Genomic DNA, 20,938 nt, shown 5'->3' on the forward strand with positions numbered 1-20,938 from the left:
ATTCAGGCTAAGAACACCACTCTTGTGCTATTCTGGCCATAAACAGTGCAAATAGCATTGGCGTCTGTTCCCACCGAGTACAGTGTATTGGACCGAGGAGAAGCTCCTGTTTTACTTAGTTTCCAATACTGAGTTGAACTAGATATGCCCCATTTGTGTAGGAAGCACAGTTCTTTTGTCCTGAGCTAGCTCACTGTATTGGCCCTTAGGAAACATAGTAGAGTGCAAGAATGCCCGTTTCTCAAAAGCAGAGTGTTTCTCTTGCATTGCATACTAGGGTTCAATTAAACTTCCTAAACGGAGATGAATCATGTTGAGTTTCAAGTTCTAGCAGCAAGGGTTCATTCAGGCTAAGAACACCACTCTTCTGCTATTCTGGCCATACACAGTGCAAATAGCATTCGCGTCTGTTCCCAGCGAGTACAGTGTATTGGACTGAAGAGAAGCTCCTGTTTTACTTAGTTTCCAATACTGAGTTGAACTAGATATGCCCCGTTTGTGTAGGAAGCACAGTTCTTTGGTTCTGAGCTAGCTCACTGTACTGGCCCTATAGGAAACACAGTAGAGAGCAAGAATGCCTGTTTCTCAAAAGCAGAGTGTTTCTCTTGCATGGCACACTAGGGTTCAATTAAACTTACTAAACGGAGTTGAATCATGTTCAGTTTCAAGTTCTAGTAGCAAGGGTTCATTCAGGCTAAGAACACCACTCTTGTGCTATTCTGGCCATACACAGTGCAAATAGCATTCGTGTCTGTTCCCAGCGCGTACAGTGTATTGGACTGAAGACAAGCTCCTGCTTTACTTAGTTTCCAATACTGAGTTGAACTAGATATGCCCCGTTTGTGTAGGAAGCACAGTTCTTTGGTTCTGAGATAGGTCAATGTACTGGCCCTTTAGGAAACATAGTAGAGTGCAAGAATGCCTGTTTGTCCAAAGCAGAGTGTTTCTCTTGCTTGGCACACTAGGGTTCAGTTCAACTTCCTAATCGGAGTTGAATCATGTTCAGTTTCAAGTTCTAGCAGCAAGGGTTTATTCAGGCTAAGAACACCACTCTTGTGGTATTCTGGCCATACAAAGTGCAAATAGCATTCGTGTCTGTTCCCAGCGAGTACAGTGTATTGGACTGAAGAGAAGCTCCTGTTTTACTTAGTTTCAATACTGACTTGAACTAGATACGCCCCGTTTGTGTAGGAAGCACAGTTCTTTTGTTCTGAGCTAGCTCACTGTACTGGCCCTATAGGAATCACAGTAGAGTGCAAGAATGCCCGTTTCTCAATAGCAGAGTGTTTCTCTTGCATGGCACACTAGGGTTCAGTTAAACTTACTAAACGGAGTTGAATCACGTTCAGTTTCAAGTTTTAGCCGCAAGGGTTCATTCAGGCTAAGATCACTACTCTTGTGCTATTCTGGCCATACACAGTGCAAATAGCATTCGCGTCTGTTCCCAGTGAGTACAGCGTATTGGAATGAAGAGAAGCTCCTGTTTTAGTTATTTTCCAATACTGAGTTGAACTAGATATGCCCCATTTGTGTGGGAAGCACAGTTCTTTTGTTCTTCGCTAGCTCACTGTACTGGCCCTATAGGAAACACAGTAGAGAGCAGAATGCCCGTTTCTCAAAAGCAGAGTGTTTTTCTTCCATGGCACACTACTGTTCAATTAAACTTCCTAAACGGAGTTGAATCACGTTCAGTTTCACGTTCTATCAGCAAGGGTTCATTCAGGCTAAGAACACCACTCTTGTGCTATTCTGGCATTACACAGTGCAAATAGCATTCATGTCTGTTCACCGGGGGGTACAGTGTATTGGACTGAAGAAAAGCTCCTGTTTTACATAGTTTCCAATACTGAGTTGAACTAGATATGGCCCGTTTGTGTAGGAAGCACAGTTCTTTGGTTCTGAGGTAGCTCACAGTACAGGCTCTATAGGAAAAACAGTACATGGCTAGAATGCCCGTTTCTCAAAAGCAGAGTGTTTTTCAAGCATGGCACACTAGGGTTCATTTAACTTCCTAAACGGAGTTGATTCACGTTCAGTTTTAAGTTCTAGCAGCAAGGGTTCATTCAGGCTAAGATGACCACTCTTGTGCTATTCTGGCCATACACAGTGCAAATAGCATTCGCGTCTGTTCCCTGCGAGTACAGTGTATTGGACTGAAGAGAAGCTCCTGTTTTACTTAGTTTCTAATACTGAGTTGAACTAGATATTCCCCTTTTGTGTAGGAAGCACAGTTCTTTTGTTCTGAGCTAGCTCACTGTACTGGCCCTTAGGAAACATAGTAGAGTGCAAGAATGCCCGTTTCTCAAAAGCAGAGTGTTTCTCTTGCATTGCATACTAGGGTTCAATTAAACTTACTAAACGGAGTTGAATCACGTTCAGTTTCAAGTTCTATCAGCAAGGGTTCATTCAGGCTAAGATCACCAGTTTTGTGCTATTCTGGCCATATACAGTGCAAATAGCATTCGCGTCTTTTCCCAGCGAATACAGTGTAGTGGACTGAAAACAAGCTCCTGTTTTACTTAGTTTCAAATACTGAGTTGAACTAGATATGCCCCGTTTCTGTTGGAAGCACAGTTCTTTGGTTCTGAGCTAGCTCACTGTACTGGCCCTTTAGGAAACACAGTAGAGTGCAAGAATGCCCATTTCTCAAAAGCAGAGTGTTTCTCTTGCATGGCACACTAGGGTGCAATTAAACTTTCTAAACGGAGTTGAATAACATTCAGTTTCAAGTTCTAGCAGCAAGGGTTCATTCAGGCTAAGAACACCACTCTTCTGCTATTCTGGCCATAAACAGTGCAAATAGCATTCACGTCTGTTCCCAGCGAGTACAGTGTATTGGACCGAGGAGAAGCTCCTGTTTTACTTAGTTTCCAATACTGAGTTGAACTCGATATGCCCCGTTTGTATAGGAAGCACAGTTCTTGTGTTCTGAGCTAGCTCACTGTACTGGCCCTATAGGAAACACAGTAGAGAGCAAGAATGCTCGTTTCTCAAAAGCAGAGTGTTTCTCTTGCATTGCACACTAGGCTTCAATTAAACTTACTAAACGGAGTTGAATCACATTCAGTTTCAAGTTCTAGCAGCAAGGGTTCATTCAGGATAAGAACACCACTCTTGTGCTATTCTGGCAATACACAGTGCAAATAGCATTCGCGTCTGTTCCCAGCGAGTACAGTGTATTAGACTGAAGACAAGCTCCTGTTTTACTTAGTTTCCAATACTGAATTGAACTAGATATGCCCGGTTTGTGTAGGGAGCACAGTTCTTTGGTTCTGAGCTAGGTCACTGTACTGGCCCTATAGGAAAAACAGTAGAGTGCTAGAATGGCCGTTTCTCAAAATCAGAGTGTTTTTCTGGCATGGCACACTACTGTTCAATTAAACTTCCTAAACGGAGTTGAATCATGTTGAGTTTCAAGTTCTAGCAGCAAGGGTTCATTCAGGCTAAGAACACCACTCTTCTGCTATTCTGGCCATACACAGTGCAAATAGCATTCGCGTCTGTTCCCAGCGAGTACAGTGTATTGGACTGTAGAGAAGCTCCTGTTTTACTTAGTTTCCAATGCTGAGTTGAACTAGATATGCCCCGTTTGTGTGGGAAGCACAGTTCTTTGGTTCTGAGCTAGCTCACAGTACAGGCCATATAGGAAACACAGTAGAGTGCTAGAATGCCCGTTTCAAAAAAGCAGAGTGTTTATCAAGCATGGCGCACTAGGGTTCATTTAACTTCCTAAAGGGAGTTGATTCACGTTCAGTTTTAAGTTCTATCAGCAAGGGTTCATTCAGGCTAAGATCACCCCTCTTATGCTATTCTGGCCATACACAGTGCAAATAGCATTTGTGTCTGTTCCCTGCGAGTACAGTGTATTGGACTGAAGACATACTCCTGTTTTACTTAGTTTCTAATACTGAGTTGAATTAGATATGCCCCGTTTGTGTAGGAAGCACAGTTCTTTTGTTCTGAGCTAGCTCACTGTACTGGCCCTTAGGAAACATAGTAGAGTGCAAGAATGACCGTTTCTCAAAAGCAGAGTGCTTCTCTTGCACTGCATACTAGGGTTCAATTAAACTTTCTAAACGGAGTTGAATCACGTTCAGCTTTAAGTTCTAGCAGCAAGCGTTCATTCAGGCTAAGAACACCACTCTTGTGATTTTCTGGCCATACATAGTGCAAATAGCATTCGCGTCTGTTCCCAGGGAGTACATTGTATTGGACTGAAGAGAAGCTCCTGTTTTACTTAGTTTCCAATACTGAGTTGAACTAGATATGCCCCGTTTGTGTAGGAAGCACAGTTCTTTTGTTCTGAGCATCACACTATATTGGCCCTATAGGAAACACAGTAGAGTGCAAGAATGCCCTTTTCTCAAAAGCAGAGTGTTTCTCTTGCATGGCACATTAGGGTTCAATTAAACTACCTAAACGGAGTTGAATCACGTTCAGTTTCAAGTTCTAGCAGCAAGGGTTCATTCAGGCTAAGAACACCACTCTTGTCCTATTCTGGACATATATAGTGCAAATAGCATTCGAGTCTGTTCCCAGAGAGTACAGTGTATTGGACTGAAGAGAAGCTCCTGTTTTAATTTTTTAGAATTCTGAGTTGAACTAGATAAGCCCCGTTTGTATAGGAAGCACAGTTCTTTTGTTCTGAGCTAGCTCACTCTACTGGCCCTATAAGAACCACAGTTGAGTGCAAGAATGCTCGTTTCTCAAAAGCAGAGTGTTTCTCCTGCATGGCACACTAGCGTTCAATTAAACTTCCTAAATGGAATTGAATCACGTTCAGCTTTAATTTCTAGCAGCAAGCGTTCATTCAGGCTAAGAACACCACTCTTGTGATTTTCTGGCCATACATAGTGCAAATAGCATTCGCGTCTGTTCCCAGGGAGTGCAGTGTATTGGACTGAAGAGAAGCTCCTGTTTTACTTAGTTTCCAATACTGAGTTGAACTAGATATGCCCCGTTTGTGTAGGAAGCACAGTTCTTTGGATCTGAGCTACCTCACTGTACTGGCCATTTAGGAAACATAGTAGAGTGCAAGAATGCCTGTTTCTCAAAAGCAGAGTGTTTCTCTTGCATGGCACACTAGGATTCATTTAAACTTCCTAAACGGAGTTGAATCATGTTCAGTTTCAAGTTCCAGCAGCAAGGGTTCCTTCAGGCTAAGAACACCACTTTTGTGCTATTCTGGCTTACACAGTGCAAATAGCCTTCGCGTCTGTTCCCAGCGAGTACATTGTATTGGACTGAAGAGAAGCTCCTGTTTTACTGAGTTGCCAGTACTGAGTTTAACTAGATATGCCCCGTTCGTGTAGGAAGCACAGTTCTTTGGTTCTGAGCTAGCTCACTGTACTGGCCCTTAAGGAAACATAGTAGAGTGCAAGAATGCCTGTTTCTCAAAAAAAGAGTGTTTCTCTTGCAAGGCACACTAGGGTTCAATTAAACTTCCTAAACGGAGATGAATCACGTTCAGTTTCAAGTTCTAGCAGCAGGGGTTCATTGAGGCTAACAACACCACTCTTGTGCTATTATGGCCATACACAGTGCAAATAGCATTCTCGTCTGTTCCCAGCGAGTACAGTGTATTGGAATGAAGAGAAGCTCCTGTTTTACTGAGTTTCCAATACTGAGTTTAACTAGATATGCCCCGTTTGTGTAGGATGCATAGTTCTTTGGTTCTGAGCTAGCTCACTGTACTGGCCCTATAGGAAACACAAAAGGGTGCAAGAATGTCCATTTCTCAAAAGCAGAGTGTTTCTCTTGCATAGGTCACGAGGCTTCAATTAAACTTCCTAAACGGAGGTGATTCACGTTCAGTATCAAGTTCTAGCAGCAAGTGTTCATTCAGGCTAAGAACACCACTCTTGTGCTATTCTGGCCATATACAGTGCAAATAGCATTCGCGTCTGATCCCAATGAGTACAGTGTATTGGACTGAAGAGAAGCTCCTGTTTTACTTAGTTTCAAATACTGAGTTGAACTAGATATGCCCCGTTTGTGTAGGAAGCACAGTTCTTTGGTTCTGAGCTAGCTCACTCTACTGGCCCTTTAGGAAACATAGTAGAGTGCAAGAATGCCTGTTTCTCAAAAGCAGAGTGTTTCTCTTGAAAGGCACACTAGGGTTAAATTAAACTTCCTAAACGGATATGAATCACCTTCAGTTTCAAGTTCTAGCAGCAGGGGTTCATTCAGGCTAACAACACCACTCTTGTGCTATTATGGCCATACACAGTGCAAATAGCATTCTCGTCTGTTCCCAGCGAGTACAGTTTATTGGACTGAAGAGAAGCTCCTGGTTTACTTAGTTTCCAATACTGAGTTTAACTAGATATGCCCTGTTTGTGTAGGAAGCACAGTTCTTTTGTTCTGAACTAGCTCACTGTACTGGCCCTACAGGAAACACAGTAGAGTGCTAGAATGCCCCTTTCTCAAAAGTAGAGTGTTTTTCTTGCATGGCACACTAGGGTTCAATTCAACTTCCTAAACGGAGTTGAATCACGTTCCGTTTTAAGTTCTAGCAGCAAGGGTTCATTCTGGCTAAGACACTACTCTTGTGCTATTCTGGCCATACACAGTGCAAATAGCATTCGCGTCTATTCCCAGCGAGTATAGTGTATTGGACTCAAGAGAAGCTAATGTTTTACTTAATTTCCAATACGGAATTGAACTAGATATGCCCCGTTTGTGTAGGAAGCACAGTTCTTTGTTTCTGAGCTAGCTTACTGTATTGGCCGTTTAGGACACGCAGTAGAGTGCAAGAATGGCCGTTTCACAAAAGCAGAGTGTTTCTCTTGCATGGCACATTAGGGTTCTCTTTAACTTCCTAAACCAGTTGAATCACGTTCAGTTTCAAGTTCTAGCAGCAAGTGCTCTTTCAAGCTAAGAACACCACTCTTGTGCTATTATGGCCATACATAGTGCAAATAGCATTCGCGTCTCTTCCCAGCGAGTACAGTGTATTGGACTGAAGAGAAGCTCCTGTTTTAATTAGCTTAGAATTCTGAGTTGAACTAGATAAGCCCCGTATGTGCAGGAAGCACAGTTCTTTGGTTCTGAGCTAGTTCACTCTACTGGCCGTGTAGGAAACACTAGAGTGCAAGAATGCCCGTTTCTCAAAAGCAGAGTGTTTCTCTTGCATGGCACATTAGCGTTCAATTAAACTTCCTAAACGGAGTTGAATCACGTTTAGCTTCAACTTCTAGCAGCAACGGTTCCTTCAGGCTAAGAACACCACTCTTGTGCTATTCTGGCCATACACAGTGCAAATAGTATTCGAGTCTATTCCCAGCGAGTATAGTGAATTGGACTCAAGAGAAGCTACTGTTTTACTTAGTTTCCAATACTGAGTTGAACTAGATATGCCCCGTTTTTGTAGGAAGTACAGTTCTTTGGTTCTGAGCTAGCTCACTGTACTGGCCCTATAAGACACAGTAGAATGCAAGAATGCCCGTTTCTCAAAAGCAGTGTGTTTCTCTTGCATGGCACAATAGGATTTACTTTAACTTCCTAAACCAGTTGAATCACGTTCAGTTTCAAGTTCTAGCAGCAAGTGCTCATTCAGGCTAAGAACACCACTCTTGTGTAATTATGGCCATACACAGTGCAAATAGCATTCGCGTCTGTTCCCAGCGAGTACAGTGTATTGGACTGAAGAGAAGCTCCTGTTTTAATTAGTTTAGAATTCTGAGTTGAACTAGATTAGCCCCGTTTGTGTAGGAAGCACAGTTCTTTGGTTCTGAGCTAGCTCACTCTACTGTCCGTATAGAAAACAGTAGAGTGCAAGAATGCCCGTTTCTCAAAAGCAGAGTGTTTCTCTTGCATGGCATACTAGCGTTCAATTAAACTTCCTAAAAGGAGTTGAATCAGTTCAGCTTAAAGTTCTAGCAGCAAGGGTTCGTTCAGGCTAAGAACACCACTCTTGTGCTATTCTGGCCATACACAGTGCAAATAGCATTCGCGTATTTTCCCAGCGAGTACATTGTATTGGACTGAAGAGAAGCTCCTGTTTTACTTAGTTTCTAATACTGAGTTGAACTAGATAGGCCCCGTTTGTGTAGGAAGCACAGTTCTTTGGTTCTGAGCTAGCTCACTGTACTGGCCCTATAGGAAACACAGTAGAGAGCAAGAATGCCCGTTTCTCGAAAGCAGAGTGTTTCTCTTGAATGGCTCAGTAGGGTTCACTTCAACTTCCTAAACGGAGTTGAATCACGTTCATTTTCAAGTTCTAGCCGCACGTGCTCGTTCAGGCAAAGAACACCACTCTTGTGCTATTCTGGCCATACACAGTGCAAATAGCATTCTCGTCTTTTCCCAGCGAATACAGTGTATTGGACTGAAGAGAAGCTCCTGTTTTACTTAGTTTCCAATACTGAGTTTAACTAGATATGCCCCGTTTGTGTAAGAAGCACAGTTCTTTTGTTCTGAACTAGCTCACTGTACTGGCCCTACAGCAAACACAGTAGAGTGCTAGAATGCCCGTTTCTCAAAAGTAGACTGTTTTTCTTGCAAAAAACACTAGGGTTCAATTAAACTTCCTAAACGGAGTTGAATCATGTTCAGTTTTAAGTTCTAGCAGCAAGGGTTCATTCTGGCTATGTTCACTACTGTTGTGCTATTATGGCCATACACAGTGCAAATAGCATTCGCGTCTGTTCCCAGCAAATACAGTGTATTGGACTGAAGAGAAGCTCCTGTGTTACTTAGTTTAGAATTCTGAGTTGAACTAGATATGCCCCGTTTGTGTAGGAAGCACAGTTCTTTTGTTCTGAGATAATTCACTGTACTGGCCCTATGGGACACAGTAGAGTTCCAGAATGCCCTTTTCTCGAAAGCAGAGTGTTTCTCTTGCATGGCACAATAGGGTTCACTTTAACTTCTTAAACGGATTGAATCATGTTCAGTTTCAAGTTCTAGCAGCAAGTGCTCATTCAGGCTAAGAACACCACTCTTGTGCTATTCTGGCCATACACAGTGCAAATAGCATTTGCGTCTGTTCCCAGCGAATACAGTATAATGGACTGAAGAGAAGCTCCTGTTTTACTTAGTTTCCAATACTGAGTTGAACTAGATATGCCCCGTTTGTGTAGGAAGCAGAGATCTTTTGTTCTGAACTAGCTCACTGTACTGGCCCTATAGGAAACACAGTAGAGTGCAAGAATGCCCATTTCTCAAAAGCAGAGTGTTTTTCTTGCATGGCACACTACAGTTCAATTAAATTTCCTAAACGGAGTTGAATCACGTCCAGTTTAAAGTTCTTTCACCAAGGGTTCATTCAGGCTAAGAACAAAACTTATGTGCTATTCTGGTCATACACAGCGCAAATAGCATTATCGTCTATTCCCAGCGTGTACAGTGTATTGGACTGAAGAGAAGCTCCTGTTTTACTTAGTGTCCAATACTGAGTTGAACTAGATATGCCCCGTTTGTGTATGAAGCACGGTTCTTTTGTTCTGAGCTTTCTCACTGTACTGGCCCTATAGGAAACACAGTAGAGTGCAAGAATGCCCTTTTCTCAAAAGCAGAGTGTTTCTCCTGCATGGCACACTAGGGTTCAATTAAACTTCCTAAACGGAGTTGAATCACATTAAGTTTCTAGTTCTAGCAGAAAGGGTTCATTCAGGAAAAGAACACCACTCTTTTGCTATTCTGGCCATACACAGTGCAAATAGCATTCGCATCTGTTCCCAGCGAGTATAGTGTATTGGACTGAAGAGAAGGTCCAGTTTTACTTAGTTTTCAATACTGACTTGAACTAGATATGCCCGATTTGTGTAGGAAGCACAGTTCTTTGGTTCTGAGCTAGCTCACTCTACTGGCCCTTTAGGAAACATAGTAGAGTGCAAGAATGCCCATTTCTCAAAAGCAGTATGTTTCTCTTGCATGGCACACAAGGGTTCAATTAAACTTCCTAAACGGAGTTGAATCATGTTCACTTTCAAGTTCTAGCAGCAAGGGTTCATTCAGGCTAAGAACACCACTCTTGTGCTATTTTGGCCATACAAAGTGCAAATAGCATTCGAGTCTGTTCCCAGCGAGTACAGTGTAATGGACTGAAGAGAAGCTCCTGTTTTACTTAGTTTCCAATACTGAGTTGAACTAGATATGCCCCGTTTTTGTAGGAAGCACAGTTCTTTGGTTCTGAGCTAGCTCACTGTACTGGCCCTATAGGAAACACAGTAGGGTGCAAGAATGCCCATTTCTCAAAAGCAGAGTGTTTTTCTTGCATGGCACACTACAGTTCAATTAAATTTCCTAAACGGAGTTCAATCACGTCCAGTTTAAAGTTCTTTCAGCAAGGGTTCATTCAGGCTCCGAACAAAACTTATGTGCTATTCTGGTCATACACAGCGCAAATAGCATTATCGTCTGTTCCCAGCGTGTACAGTGTATTGGACTGAAGAGAAGCTCCTGTTTTACTTAGTTTCCAATACTGAGTTGAACTAGATATGCCCCGTTTGTGTATGAAGCACGGTTCTTTTGTTCTGAGCTTTCTCACTGTACTGGCCCTATAGGAAACACAGTAGAGTGCAAGAATGCCCTTTTCTCAAAAGCAGAGTGTTTCTCCTGCATGGCACACTAGGGTTCAATTAAACTTCCTAAACGGAGTTGAATCATGTTCAGTTTCAAGTTCTAGCAGCAAGGGTTCATTCAGGCTAAGAACACCACATTGTGCTATTCTGGCCATACACAGTGCAAATAGCATTCGCGTCTGTTCCCACTGAGTACAGTGTATTGGACTGAAGAGAAGCTCCTGTTTTACTTAGTTTCTAATACGGAGTTCGACTAGATATGCCCCGTTTGTGTAGCACTCACAGTTCTTTTGTTCTGAGCTAGCTGAATGTACTGGCCATATAGGAAACACAGTACAGTGCATGAATGCCCGTTTCTCAAAAGCAGAGTGTTTCTCTTGCATGGCACACTAGGGTTCAATTAAACTTACTAAATGGATTTGAATCACGTTCCTTTTCAAGTTCTAGCAGGAAGGGTTCATTCAGGATAAGAACACCACTCTTGTGCTATTCTGGCCATACACAGTGCAAATAGCATAAGCGTCTGTACCCAGCGAGTACAGCGTTTTGGAATGAAGAGAAGCTCCTGTTATAGTTAGTTTCCAAAACTGAGTTGAACTAGATATGCCCCCTTTGTGTGGGAAGCACAGTTCTTTTGTTCTTCCCTAGCTCACTGTACTGGCCCCATAGGAATCACCATAGAGTGCTAGAATGCCCTTTTCTCAAAAGCAGAGTGTTTTTCTTGCATGGCACACAACTGTTCAATTAAACTTCCTAAACGGAGTTGAATCACGTTCAGTTTTAAGTACTAGCAGCAAGGGTTCATTCAGGCTAAGATCACCACATTGTGCTATTCTGGCCACATACAGTGCAAATAGCATTCGCGTCTGTAACCAGCGAGTACAGTGTATAGGACTGAAGAGAAGCTCCTGTTTTACATAGTTTCCAATACTGAGTTGAATTAGATATACCCGGTTTGTGTAGGAAGCACAGTTCTTTGGTTTTGACCTAGGTCACTGTACTGGCCCTTTAGGAAACATAGTAGAGTACAAGAATGCCCGTTTCTCAAAAGCAGAGTGTTTCTATTGCATGGCACACTAGGGTTCAATTAAACTTCCAAAAGGGAGTTGATTCATGTTGAATTTCAAATTCCAGCAGCAAGGGTTCATTCAGGCTAAGAACACCATTCTTGTGCTATTCTGGCATACACAGCGAAAACCCTGACCATTATCGTCTGTTTCCAGCGTGTACAGTGTATTGGACTGAAGAGAAGCTCCTGTTTTACCTAGTTTCCAATACTGAGTTGAACTTGATATGCCCCGTTTGTGTATGAAGCACAGTTCTTTTGTTCTGAGCTTTCTCACTGTACTGGCCCTATAGGAAACACAGTAGAGTGCAAGAATGCCCTTTTATCAAAAGCAGAGTGTTTCTCCTGCATGTAACACTAGGGTTCAATTAAACTTCCTAAACCGAGTTGAATCACATTAAGTTTCTCGTTCTAGCAGAAAGGGTTCATTCAGGCTAAGAACACCACTCTTTTGCTATTCTGGCCATACACAGTGCAAATAGCACTCACATCTGTTCCCAGCGAGTATAGTGTATTGGACTGAAGAGAAGGTCCAGTTTTAGTTAGTTTTCAATACTGACTTGAACTAGATATGCCCGATGTGTAGGAAGCACAGTTCTTTGGTTCTGAGCTAGCTCACTGTACTGGCCCTTTAGGAAACACAGTAGAGTGCAAGAATGCCCTTTTCTCAAAAGCAGATTGTTTCTCTTGCATGGCACACTAGGGTTCAATTAAACTTACTAAACGTAGTTGAATCAGGTTCAGTCAAGTTCTAGCAGCAAGTGCTCATTCAGGCTAAGAACACCACTCTTGTGCTATTTCGGCCATACACAGTGCAAATAGCATTCGCGTCTGTTCCCAGAGAGTACAGTGTATTGGACTGAAGAGAAGTTCCTGTTTTAGTTAGTTTCTATTACTAGGTTGAACTCGATATACCACATTTGTGTACGAAGCACAGTTCTTTTGTTCTTTGCTAGCTCACTGTACTGGCCCTATAGGAAACACAGTAGAGTGCTAGAATGCCCGTTTCTCAAAAGCAGAGTGTTTTTCTTGCATGGCACACTAGGGTTCAATTAAACTTCCTAAACGGAGTTGAATCACATTAAGTTTCTAGTTCTAGCAGAAAGGGTTCATTCAGGCTAAGAACACCACTCTTGTGCTATTATGGCCATACACAGTACAAATAGCATTCGCGTCTGTTCCCAGTGAGTACAGTGTATTGGACTCAAGAGAAGCTCCTGTTTTACTTAGTTTCCAATACTGATTTGTACTAGATATGCCCCATTTGTGTAGGAAGCACAGTTCTTTTGTTCTGAACTAGCTCACTGTACTGGCCCTATAGGAAACACTGTAGAGTCCTAGAATGCCTGTTTATGAAAAACAGAGTGTTTCTCTTGCATGGCACATAGGGTTCACTGTAACTTCCTGAACCAGTGGAATCACGTTCAGTTTCAAGTTATAGCAGCAAGTGCTCATTCAGGCTAAGAACACCACTCTTGTGCTATTATGGCCATACACAGTGCAAATAGCATTCGCGTCTGTTCCCAGCGAGTACAGTGTATTGGACTGAAGAGAAGCTCCTGTTTTACTTAGTTTCCAATACTGAGTTGAACTAGATAAGCCCCGTTTGTGTAGGAAGCACAGTTCTTTTGTTCTGAGCTAGCTCACTGTACTGGCCCTGTAGGAAACAGTAGAGTGCAAGAATGCCCGTTTCTCAAAAGCAGAGTGTTTCTCTTGGATGGCACACTAGCGTCCAGTTAAACTTCCTAAACGGAGTTGAATCACGTTCAGTTTCAAGTTCCAGCAGCAAGGGTTCATTCAGGCTAAGAACACCACTCTTGTGCTATTCTGGCCAAACACAGTGCAAATAGCTTTCGCGTCTGTTCCCAGCGAGTACAGTGTATTGGACTGAAGAGAAGCTCCTGTTTTACTTAGTTTCCAATACTGAGTTGAACTCTATATGCCGCGTATGTGTAGGATGCACAGTTCTTTGGTTCTGAGCTACCTCACTTTACTGACCCTATAGGAACACAGTAGAATGCAATAATGCCCGTTTCTCGAAATGAGAGTGTTTCTCTTGCATGGCACACTAGGGTTCAATTTAACTTCCTAAACCAGTTGAATCACGTTCAGTATCAAGTTCCAGCAGCAAGGGTTCCTTCAGGCTAAGAACACCACTCTTGTGCTATTCTGGCCATAAACAGTGCAAATAGCATTCGCGTCTGTTCCCAGCGAGTACAGTGTATTGGACTGAAGAGAATCTCCTGTTTTACTTAGTTTCCAATACTGAGTTGAACTCTATATTCCGCGTATGTGTAGGATGCACAGTCTTTTGGTTCTGAGCTAGCTCACTCTACTGGCCGTATAGGAAACCATAGAGTGCCAGAATGCCCGTTTCTCAAACGCAGAGTGTTTCTCTTGCATTGGCACACTAGCGTTCAATTAAACTTCCTAAACGGAGTTGAATCACGTTCAGTTTCAAGTTCTAGCAGCAAGTGTTCATTCAGGCTAAGAACACCACTCTTGTCCTATTCTGGCCATACACAGTGCAAATAGCATTCGCCACTGTTCCCAGCGAGTACAGTGTATTGGACTGAAGAGAAGCTCCTGTTTTACTTAGCTTCCAATACTGAGTTGAACTAGATATGCCCTGTTTGTGTAGGAAGCACAGTTCTTTGGTTCTGAGCTAGGTCACTGTACTGGCGCTTTAGGAAACATAGTAGAGTGCAAGAATGCCCGTTTCTCAAAAGCAGAGTGTTTCTCTTGCAAGGCACACTAGGGTTCAATTAAACTTCCTAACCGGAGTTGAATCATGTTCACTTTCAAGTTCTAGCAGCAGGGTTCATTCAGGCTAAGAACACCACTCTTGTGCTATTTTGGCCATCCACAGTACAAATAGCATCCGCATCTGTTCCCACTGAGTACAGTGTATTGGACTGAAAGAAGCTCCTGTTTTACTTAGTTTCCAATACTGAGTTGAACTAGATAAGCCCCGTTTGTGTAGGAAGCACAGTTCTTTTGTTCTGAGCTAGCTCACTGTACTGGCCCTGTAGGAAACAGTAGAGTGCAAGAATGCCCGTTTCTCAAAAGCAGAGTGTTTCTCTTGGATGGCACACTAGCGTCCAGTGAAACTTCCTAAACGGAGTTGTATCACGTTCAGTTTCAAGTTCCAGCAGCAAGGGTTCATTCAGGCTAAGAACACCACTCTTGTGCTATTCTGGCCAAACACAGTGCAAATAGCTTTCGCGCATGTTCCCAGCGAGTACATTGTATTGGACTGAAGAGAACCTCCTGTTTTACTTAGTTTCCAATACTGAGTTGAACTAGATATGCCCCGTTTGTGTAGGAAGCACAGTTTTTTGGTTCTGAGCTTGCTCACTATACTGGCCCTATAGGAAACACAGTACAGTGCAAGAATGCCCTCTTCTCAAAAGCAGAGTGTTTCTCCTGCAAGGCACATTAGGGTTCAAATAAACTTCCTAAACGGAGTTGAATCACATTAAGTTTCTAGTTCTAGCAGAAAGCGTTTTCAGGCTAAGTACACCACTCTTGTGCTATTCTGGCCATACACAGTGCAAATAGCATTCGTGTCTGTTCCCAGCGATTACAGTGTATTGGACTGAAGAGAAGCTCTTGTTTTACTTAGCTTCCAATACTGAGTTGAACTAGATATGCCCCGTTTGTGTAGGAAACACAGTTCTTTGGTTCTGAGCTAGTTCACTCTACTGGCCCTTTAGGAAACATAGTAGAGTGCAAGAATGCCTGTTTCTCAAAAGCAGAGTGTTTCTCTTGCATGGCACACTAGGGTTCATTTAAACTTCCAAAACGGAGTGATCATCTTCAGTTTCAAGTTCTACCAGCAAGGGTTCATTCAGGCTAAGAACACCACTCTTGTTCTATTCTGGCCATACACAGTGCAAATAGCATTCGCCACTGTTCCCAGCGAGTACAGTGTATTGGACTGAAGAGAAGCTCCTGTTTTACTTAGCTTCCAATACTGAGTTGAACTAGATATGCCCTGTTTGTGTAGGAAGCACAGTTCTTTGGTTCTGAGCTAGCTCACTCTACTGGCCCTTTAGGAAACATAGTAGAGTGCATGAATGCCAGTATCTCAAAAGCAGAGTGTTTCTCTTGCATGGCACAATAGGCTTCAATTAAACTTCCTAAACGGAGTTGAATCATGTTCAGTTTCAAGTTCCAGCAACAAGGGTTCATTCAGGCTAATAACACCATTCTTATGCTAATCTGGCCATACAAAGTGCAAATAGCTTTCGCGTCTGTTCCCAGAAAGTACAGTGTATTGGTGTGAAGAGAAGCTCCTGTTTTACTTAGTTTCCAATACTGAGTTGAACTAGTTTTGCCCCGTTTGTGTAGGAAGCACAGTTCTTTGGTTCTGAGCTAGCTCACTGTACTGGCGCTATAGGAAACACAGTAGAGAGCAAGAATGCCCGTTTCTCAAAAGCAGAGTGTTTCTCCTGCATGGCACATTATGGTTCAATTAAACTTCATAAACGGAGTTGAATCACATTAAGTTTCTAGTTCTAGCAGAAAGGGTTTATTCAGGCTAAGCACACCACTCTTGTGCTATTCTGGCCATACACAGTGCAAATAGCATTCGCGTCTGTTCCCAGTGAGTACAGTGTATTGGACTGAAGAGAAGCTCCTGTTTTACTTAGTTTCCAATACTGAGTTGAACTAGATATGCCCCGTTTGTTTAGGAAGCACATTTCTTTTGTTCTGAACTAGCTCACTGTACTGGCCCTAAGGAAACACAGTAGAGTACAAGAATGCCCGTTTCTCAAAAGCAGAGTGTTTCTCTTGCATGGCACACGAGGGTTCAATTAAACTTCCTAAAAGGAGTTGAATCACGTTCAGTTTCAAGTTCAAGCAGCAAGGGTTCATTCAGGCTAAGAACACCACTCTTGTGCTATTCTGGCCAGAAACAGTGCAAATAGCATTCGCGTCTGTTCCCAGTGAGTACAGTGTATTGGACTGAAGAGAAGCTCCCGTTTTACTTAGTTTCAAATACTGAGTTGAACTAGATATGCCCCGTTTGTGTAGGAAGCACAGTTCTTTTGTTCTGAGCTAGCTCACTGTACTGGCCCTATAGGACACACAGTAGAGTGCAAGAATGCCCGTTTCTCAAAAGCAGAGTGTTTCTCTTGCATGGCACAATAGGGTTCACTTTACCTTCCTAAACCAGTTGAATCACGTTCAGTTTCAAGTTCTAGCAGCAAGTGCTCATTCAGGCTAAAAACACCACTCTTGTGCTATTCCTGTCTGACACAGTGCAAATAGCATTCGCGTCTGTTCCCAGCGAGTACAGTGTATTGGACTGAAGAGAAGCTCCTGTTTTACTTAGTTTCCAATACTGAGTTGAACTCTATATGCCGCGTATGTGTAGCATGCACAGTTCTTTGGTTCTGAGCTACCTCACTTTACTGACCCTATAGGAACACAGTAGAATGCAATAATGCCCGTTTCTCAAAATGAGAGTGTTTCTCTTGCATGGCACACTAGGGTTCAATTTAACTTCCTAAACCAGTTGAATCACTTTCAGTATCAAGTTCAAGCAGCAAGGGTTCCTTCAGGCTAAGAACACCACTCTTGTGCTATTCTGGCCATAAACAGTGCAAATAGCATTCGCGTCTGTTCCCAGCGAGTACAGTGTATTGGACTGAAAAGAATCTCCTGTTTTACTTAGTTTCCAATACTGAGTTGAACTCTATATGCCGCGTATGTGTAGGATGCACAGTCTTTTGGTTCTGAGCTAGCTCACTCTACTGGCCGTATAGGAAACTGTAGAGTGCCAGAATGCCCGTTTCTCAAAAGCAGAGTGTTTCTCTTGCATGGCACACTAGCGTTCAATTAAACTTCCTAAACGGAGTTGAATCACGTTCAGTTTCAAGTTCTAGCAGCAAGTGTTCATTCAGGCTAAGAACACCACTCTTGTCCTATTCTGGCCATACACAGTGCAAATAGCATTCACCACTGTTCCCAGCGAGTACAGTGTATTGGACTGAAGAGAAGCTCCTGTTTTACTTAGCTTCCAATACTGAGTTGATCTAGATATGCCCTGTTTGTGTAGGAAGCACAGTTCTTTGGTTCTGAGCTAGGACACTGTACTGGCGCTTTAGGAAACATAGTAGAGTGCAAGAATGCCCGTTTCTCAAAAGCAGAGTGTTTCTCTTGCAAGGCACACTAGGGTTCAATTAAACTTCCTAAACGGAGTTGAATCATGTTCACTTTCAAGTTCTAGCAGCAGGGTTCATTCAGGCTAAGAACACCACTCTTGTGCTATTTTGGCCATCCACAGTACAAATAGCATCCGCATCTGTTCCCACTGAGTACAGTGTATTGGACTGAAAGAAGCTCCTGTTTTACTTAGTTTCCAATACTGAGTTGAACTAGATAAGCCCCGTTTGTGTAGGAAGCACAGTTCTTTTGTTCTGAGCTAGCTCACTGTACTGGCCCTGTAGGAAACAGTAGAGTGCAAGAATGCCCGTTTCTCAAAAGCAGAGTGTTTCTCTTGGATGGCACACTAGCGTCCAGTTAAACTTCCTAATCGGAGTTGAATCACGTTCAGTTTCAAGTTCCAGCAGCAAGGGTTCATTCAGGCTAAGAACACCACTCTTGTGCTCTTCTGGCCAAACACAGTGCAAGTAGCTTTCGCGCATGTTCCCAGCGAGTACATTGTATTGGATTGAAGAGAACCTCCTGTTTTACTTAGTTTCCAATACTGAGTTAAACTAGATATGCCCCGTTTGTGTAGGAAGCACAGTTTTTTGGTTCTGAGCTTGCTCACTGTACTGGCCCTATAGGAAACACAGTACAGTGCAAGAATGCCCTCTTCTCAAAAGCAGAGTGTTTCTCCTGCAAGGCACATTAGGGTTCATTTAAACTTCCAAAACGGAGTGATCATCTTCAGTTTCAAGTTCTACCAGCAAGGGTTCATTCAGGCTAAGAACACCACTCTTGTTCTATTCTGGCCATACACAGTGCAAATAGCATTCGCCACTGTTCCCAGCGAGTACAGTGTATTGGACTGAAGAGAAGCTCCTGTTTTACTTAGCTTCCAATACTGAGTTGAACTAGATATGCCCTGTTTGTGTAGGAAGCACAGTTCTTTGGTTCTGAGCTAGCTCACTCTACTGGCCCTTTAGGAAACATAGTAGAGTGCAAGAATGCCTGTTTCTGAAAAGTAGAGTGTTTCTCTTGCATGGCACAATAGGCTTCAATTAAACTTCCTAAACGGAGTTGAATCATGTTCATTTTCAAGTTCCAGCAACAAGGGTTCATTCAGGCTAATAACACCATACTTATGCTAATCTGGCCATACAAAGTGCAAATAGCTTTCGCGTCTGTTCCCAGAAAGTACAGTGTATTGGTGTGAAGAGAAGCTCCTGTTTTACTTAGTTTCCAATACTGAGTTGAACTAGTTTTGCCCCGTTTGTGTAGGAAGCACAGTTCTTTGGTTCTGAGCTAGCTCACTGTACTGGCGCTATAGGAAACACAGTAGAGAGCAAGAATGCCCGTTTCTCAAAAGCAGAGTGTTTCTCCTGCATGGCACATTATGGTTCAATTAAACTTCATAAACGGAGTTGAATCACATTAAGTTTCTAGTTCTAGCAGAAAGGGTTTATTCAGGCTAAGCACACCACTCTTGTGCTATTCTGGCCATACACAGTGCAAATAGCATTCGCGTCTGTTCCCAGTGAGTACAGTGTATTGGACTGAAGAGAAGCTCCTGTTTTACTTAGTTTCCAATACTGAGTTGAACTAGATATGCCCCGTTTGTTTAGGAAGCACATTTCTTTTGTTCTGAACTAGCTCACTGTACTGGCCCTAAGGAAACACAGTAGAGTACAAGAATGCCCGTTTCTCAAAAGCAGAGTGTTTCTCTTGCATGGCACACGAGGGTTCAATTAAACTTCCTAAAAGGAGTTGAATCACGTTCAGTTTCAAGTTCAAGCAGCAAGGGTTCATTCAGGCTAAGAACACCACTCTTGTGCTATTCTGGCCAGAAACAGTGCAAATAGCATTCGCGTCTGTTCCCAGTGAGTACAGTGTATTGGACTGAAGAGAAGCTCCCGTTTTACTTAGTTTCAAATACTGAGTTGAACTAGATATGCCCCGTTTGTGTAGGAAGCACAGTTCTTTTGTTCTGAGCTAGCTCACTGTACTGGCCCTATAGGACACACAGTAGTGTGCAAGAATGCCCGTTTCTCAAAAGCAGAGTGTTTCTCTTGCATGGCACAATAGGGTTCACTTTACCTTCCTAAACCAGTTGAATCACGTTCAGTTTCAAGTTCTAGCAGCAAGTGCTCATTCAGGCTAAAAACACCACTCTTGTGCTATTCCTGCCTGACACAGTGCAAATAGCATTCGCGTCTGTTCCCAGCGAGTACAGTGTATTGGACTGAAGAGAAGCTCCTGTTTTACTTAGTTTCCAATACTGAGTTGAACTCTATATGCCGCGTATGTGTAGGATGCACAGTTCTTTGGTTCTGAGCTACCTCACTTTAATGACCCTATAGGAACACAGTAGAATGCAATAATGCCCGTTTCTCGAAATGAGAGTGTTTCTCTTGCATGGCACACTAGGGTTCAATTTAACTTCCTAAACCAGTTGAATCACGTTCAGTTTCAAGTTCTAGCAGCAAGTGTTCATTCAGGCTAAGAACACCAACTTGTCCTATTCTGGCCATATATAGTGCAAATAGCATTCGCGTCTGATCCCAGCGAGTACAGTGTATTGAACTGAAGAGAAGCTCCTGTTTTACTTAGTTTCCAATACTGAGTTGACCTAGATATGCCCCGTTTGTGTAGAAAGCACAGTTCTTTGGTTCTGAGCTAGCTCACTGTACTGGCCCTATAGGAAACACAGTAGAGTGCAAGAATGCCCATTTCTCAAAAGCAGAGTGTTTTTCTTGCATGACACACTACAGTTCAATTAAATTTCCTAAACGGAGTTGAATCACGTCCAGTTTAAAGTTCTTTCAGCAAGGGTTCATTCAGGCTAAGAACAAAACTTATGTGCTATTCTGGTCATACACAGCGCAAATAGCATTATCGTCTGTTCCCAGCGTGTACAGTGTATTGGACTGAAGAGAAGCTCCTGTTTTACTTAGTTTCCAATACTGAGTTGATCTAGATATGCCCCGTTTGTGTATGAAGCACGGTTCTTTTTTTCTGAGCTTTCTCACTGTACTGGCCCTATAGGAAACACAGTAGAGTGCAAGAGTGCCTGTTTCTCAAAAGCAGAGTGTTTCTCCTGATTGGCACACTAGGGTTCAATTAAACTTAATAAACGGAGTTGAATCACATTAAGTTTCTAGTTCTCGCAGAAAGGGTTCACACAGGCTAA

This window comes from Peromyscus maniculatus, chromosome 20 (assembly GCF_049852395.1).
Source record: "Peromyscus maniculatus bairdii isolate BWxNUB_F1_BW_parent chromosome 20, HU_Pman_BW_mat_3.1, whole genome shotgun sequence".
Classification (NCBI taxonomy): Eukaryota; Metazoa; Chordata; class Mammalia; order Rodentia; family Cricetidae; genus Peromyscus; species Peromyscus maniculatus.